Source organism: Zalophus californianus, chromosome 4 (assembly GCF_009762305.2).
Source record: "Zalophus californianus isolate mZalCal1 chromosome 4, mZalCal1.pri.v2, whole genome shotgun sequence".
Classification (NCBI taxonomy): Eukaryota; Metazoa; Chordata; class Mammalia; order Carnivora; family Otariidae; genus Zalophus; species Zalophus californianus.
In genome coordinates, this window is record NC_045598.1 from 28,811,120 (window position 1) to 28,817,119 (window position 6,000).

A 6,000-nucleotide genomic window follows, 5' to 3' on the forward strand; every position below is an offset into this window, starting at 1 on the left:
ATTTTAGAAATGTTGCATGTTTATTATAAAGTGCCCACCTCCATTCACTGCTAATGGGATTATAAATTAACACAAACTTTCTGAAGGGCAATTTGACATAATGTATCAGGACCCTTAAAAATATCTACACCATTTGACCCTGTGGGAATTTGTCCTGAGGAAATAATCTATAATGTGCTCAGAGATATAAGTACAAGAATGTGGCTTGTTATTTATAATAGCAAAAAAAAGTGGAAATAATTGAACTGTCCAACAACAGAGGAATGATTAAATAAATTAGTGCACAGCCAAAAGATGGAAAACCATGCTTCCATTAATCTTGAGGATTTTCCCCACAATTATCCTTTAGAAACAAGAAAAATCTCTTTAGGGGCGCCTGGGTGGCTCAGTTGTTAAGCGTCTGCCTTCGGCTCAGGTCATGATCCTGGGGTCCTGGGATCGAGCCCCGCATGGGGCTCCCTGCTCAGCGGGAAGCCTGCTTCTCCCTCTCTCACTCCCCCTGCTTGTGTTCCCTCTCTCGCTGTCTGTCAAATAAATAAATAAATCTTTAAAATAAATAAATAAATAAATAAATAAATAAATAAATAAATAAACAAACAAAAAATCTTAAAAAAAAGAAAAATCTCTTTAAATTCTAGTTCTTAAGAGTCTCCTATTAATTGCATTCTCTCTTAGTTACTTTATTTTAAACAACAAAGTACTGTTTGGGGAAATCACATTAGCCCTCCCTGACCTCAATCAATGCTAGTTTGGAATGTTTAAAGAGGTCACCTGCCGGCATTGGCAAAAAGGAGATAGAGAAATTTAACAGGGATTTTGTAATTATTCCGGGGGTTACGACCTCACAATTGCAAGTGTTGGCTGTCATTGTAAACAAGCTTTTAAAGATCACTTCTAAAAGCAATACAGTAAGTAGTTATGTTGTAGAGATCACTAATACACACTTATGAGACAAATAAAGACCGTCCTAATATTATGTAAATAGGTACTTGTGGCTTGGAATACAATTTCCAGAGACAACATTGTACACAGATTTTAAAAGTGTTGCATCTCAATCTCAAACAAGTTAGACCCAAAAATGGAAATGATGTGCCCTGGACAGCTCTGCTGGGTAATTCACAAAGCGCTCTGGGGATGACAAAAGCACAGACGTCAAAGATACCAGTGGAGTCGGTACAAGATGCAAAAGTGGAAAAAACTAATCTTTCTAAATTTGAGATACTTCATGTTATATGGTTTTAAATATCCATGTGTAACTACATTTATAAATTAAGCATTTTGAGTCAGCATTTGGTGATTTCTCTAAATATTTGTATATTCAAGTTGACCTCAAAACTTTGTATTGAAACTTCCATTTGGGAGAACAGGGTGTTATGTCCTTGGCTACCATATATTTAGGCTCATATGATATATAGCCATGAAAGAAAAGATCTATGAAATAATATTAAATAGAAAACATAAATTGAAAATGTTATAATGTGATTCTAACTTCATTTAAATACACACACACAATTACGGACATAGAAAGAAAAGACTAGAAATAATTATACCAAAATGTTAACAATGACTATATCTGGGCGCTGTGATTATGAAGTATATACAGCTTTTTGAAATTGTTCTTTTCTTAAAAATATATTAATGTTTTAATTGAGGTAGATAATTTTTGAAGTCTTTTTTTTAAGATTATATTTATTTATTTGACAGAGTGAGACACAGCGAGAGAGGGAACACAAGCAGGGGAGAGGGAGAGGGAGAAGAAGGCTTCCCGTGGAGCAGGGAGCCCGATGCGGGGCCTCGATCCCAGGACCCTGGGATCGTGACCTGAGCCGAAGGCAGACGCCCAACCAAGTGAGCCACCCAGGTGCCTCTGAAGTCTTTGGTAAAAGTGCCCCCTTTCCTAGATTCTCCCTTGGGGCTATTGGAATATATTTGTTCCTACTCATTCCCTAAATGTTTGGGAACTGCAAATATATGATGGGGACAGGAGGATTTTAATAGACATATATGTGCTGGCCTGAGAAGATGTGCCTGCCACAGTGAGAGGGAGAAAAAAGCAGGCTTTTTTTTTCAATAACGTGTATGTGATAGGACTCCCCCTCTGAAGGAAAAGGGGTGGGGGGGGGAGAGAGCGAGAGAGCAAGGGAGGGAGGGAAGCATAAAGGATGTGTGTATCTATAGGGTAAACATGTTTGCATAGGCATAGCAGCAGGTCTAGAAGGAAACCCACCAAACTGCCCCCCAGGGTGGAGAAATCCTATACGCCTCTGTATTGTTCATTTTTTTTATTTGTGCAGTACATGTTTATAATAGGATGTAATCGGCTTTTTGCTGATTCTATTGAAATGGGGGAATGCTGAAGGCGAGTCGCATCCATTTATATTGCTTCACTACTCCACAAAAGAAAAAAATAATTAACCAGCATTTCCTAGACCCCTTAAGTCTGTAGGGTACAAAAGAGTTTACAATTACAGCAACAAGCGGCGTTTCTGTGGCCCCATCTGCTAGGGCAGGACTTCTAGTCTCTAAGAGGACACAGAGACACAATTGAGCATGAAGAGCTGTTTGCTGAGTGTTTCCTACGCACCAGGCACTGTGCCAAGTGCAGTGCATGCATTAGCTGAGTTAACCCTTACCACAACCTTCCATCCATTTTATAGCCGAAGAAACTGAGGTATGACGAGGGTGAGCTTGCACAGCTGGTCAGTGGCAGGGCTGAGATTTGACTCAGGCAGCTGGGCACCCCTTGGGTGACTCATGTGTGCCCACAAATACACCTTCAAGCCACAGCCCGGCAGTGGCAGCCTGTACCCATCATGGAGGGCATCAATATGGGGGCCAGGGACCCTGAAACTTCCAGCACCCTTTATCACCACTGGGTTGGGGCTGTGTGGCCAGAGAGCTAGGAGACCAAACTGCTAGGACAGCATCGGGACCAGTCTTCAAATTTCCGGATCCTGCCCGGGCCTGGACACTACCCTCCTCCTAAGAGGTCCTTAGGGAAAAGAGCCCACCGAGGAACCACTCAGGGCCAGCAACCTCTTCCTAGCTTGTCTCCAGTCCCAGCCCCAATGTGAGCACGCTGGGCTGGCCCAGACTTCCTTTTCCTAAACTAGGCTGGGCCACCCCCTTCCCCAGCCTAATCTCTGATCTCAGGACCCTGAGGCAAGATGAGCTCTAGTCCCACCTGATCCCTGCCCCCAAGGGCCAGAGAAAAACAGCAGAGAGACAGACAGTAAGAGAGAGAAGCAGCCCCAAAGCTGTCCCCAGGCTGAGCAGACTACACCCTCACAAGACCGTATTAGGGCTGCCCAGCTAGGGAACGGGGGAGAGATATCCAGGCAGAGAATTGGACCTTCTCCCATTTTGGAGAAGCCCTAACCAGTGCTCCATCCTGTCTCCTGCAGGGATGGAAAAGAGAAGAAAGAGCATGCCCACAAACCCTAGATGTGGCCTCCTGAGGTCCTTAACTTAGGCAATAAGCATCCTTCTTCCCTTGGGGGTGGGGAGGGGCACAGTTTCTAGCCCTCGATGCCGATCCATCCTTGGGGAGGACTATCATGGACAGTCAGGGGAGAGGGGACCCCCCACCTCAGTGCCCTGCTGCTGCTGCAGGTGGTGGCCCTGTCACCGTCAAGCTATCAGGGAGAGAGCCTGGGCCTTCAACACACCAAGGCTGCTCTGTGTTCTCTGAAGCCCCCCTGCTAAGCTGGGCACAACGCCCCCCCCTTTTGTGCCACACGGCCTGGCACAGATGGCACAAGCTAGCCCCTAAAAGCACCTCCTTGTTTCTACTTCCAGACCTCCACCCCCACGTTCCCAGGTCTCAGACAGGAGCCCAGATGAGGACAGAATTGCCCTCTCCACCTCCCTAGGATGCCTTCCCCCCTTGATCATGCCTACAGACAGCCTCCAGCCAGTCCTCCATACTCTCCATACCCGCAGTCCTTGCCTCACGGTGCCTAACCCCACGTTAGCTCTGGGTAGAAACAGCCCTGCCCCCATCCGTAGCTTCAACTCCCTGGGTTCACACATTCTTAAAAGGTAACAGCTCCACCCCACCCCCCGAAACCTCCATCAGACACAAGTCCCATCCTTGGTCAGTCTGCCCCTGAATCGGCACAGAGCTGTAACTGATTTGTCGATGACATTACAAAAGGTCAGAGGAAATACGCAGTAACATGCCCGGCAGGAGCCGGGGCTCCTGGTCCTCGACCCCACTTGGAAATAAGAGAAGGACCTACGAGCCTCTGGAAACCACTATCCATTTCTCCTCTCAGATTTCATCTCCTCCTTGGTCTTCCTTTTGATCTTGTTTTCAAGCCAGAGATGAGCATTTCCACGTTGACTCAGGCTTGATTATAACTGACTCCGAACCTTTCTAGTGATTAAAGTAGCCGCGAGGCGATGTTCTCCAGAGATCTGTACTGCAGGTTGAATAATTCAAGGCATCCCTTCCAGAAGGCTGAGGAAATTGGGAGGAAAAAAAAAAATCAGCAGAAAACTTTTTTTTTTTTTTAAGAAAAGAGTAATTTCCCCCATGCTGGCTACACAATAAGTACTCGATAAACGCCGGTTAATTTTGATGGACAGAAACACTCAAACAGAAATCCAATGGAGGACTGGAAGTAGCCTGGCAAGCCTGGAGCAAGAAAATGGATGCTTCCAGCAAGTGGAGCAGTTCAGGCCACATCGTCCCTTCCCACCACAGGATGATACGCTTAGGAGCTTCTGGTGTTTTCCTGACCAGGACAGAAGCTTGAAATGAGGACTGTAGGGGATGGGTGAGGGGGTAACTGTCACCTTGCCCAGCCTCATGGGCTGAGGTTGAAGCCGGTGGAGAAGGGTTCAGCCCAGAAGATGACGGAGCTGTTTTCATGAAAGCGACGATGTAAGACTCTGGGTCCAGGCTGGGCTGCTCTGGTGCCTGCGTGGCCAGGTGTGACTTGGTGGGGTGGGGAGGTCCTCTCTCTCCCTCAGCTCTGGCATCCTGTGGCAGAGTCAGGGAGACATGAAGCGGTGGTAGAGCAGAATCAAGCCATCCATACCGGGCAGAACTCCTGGGAAGTGACCTTCCTAATGACAACGTCAGCAGCAACAGAGGTGACCCGTCACCACCTTCAAATGGCGAGCAAAGGGCTGCCCCAGGAGAAGAAGAGGCATGGATATGAGAACCAGCTACCGTAGGTGACCTAACAGAACCAAAGAACACTCCAGGGGGAAGAGGAGATCTCCCAAGAGGCAGATAGAGCTTGCAGCTCTTATAGGTCTAGGACTAATGGTACCATGGCTGTGCTCCCACCCACAGGCTGGGGCAGTCCAGATGGGTCAGGTTTTAGAACTTCCTACACAGGACTGGCCCAACGTTTGGCATCAATACCTACTAGAAATCCCTAAGCTAAGGAGGCTCTGGACTCCTCCTATCCGACCCACCCCCCGTTACAGAAACTGAAGCCCAGAGAGCCTGGGTTGCCCCAGGTCACACAGCTAGTTAGGATTGTGTGTGAGACAGACAGGCAGACAGACAGACCAGGATTCGGGCCCACTGACTGAGTCAGTGCCTCACCCACGACTCTAGCCTTTGTTCTGTCAGCATGTCGCTGAGTTGGACGCCCAGCTGCCGCCGCTCCCTGAGCTGGCACAGTCAGCATCCACAGAGCCAATTCATCTACCTGTGCTTTAATGAGCATCTGATGCTGCAACCAGGGACCTGAAGGCCCAGAAAATTCCAGTTCCAAGCCCACTCTTTAGAGTCAATTAGCTTCACAAGCCCACACTCTGAAGACCCCAGGGCCCCAGGAACCATGGAGCCAGCAGCTGGGGCATGTCCCCAAACACTGAGCCCCGGGCCCTGGCTGGACAGCAGTCTTGGAAATGGGAAATAGCTGGGAAATAGCCAGACGATTGGAAAATGGGGCCTAGTATTGATCTGGAATGAGAGGAGGAGTCTCAACATCTCTGGGCAGAACAAATCATCAAGGAATAGACACACTTTCTGCTTTC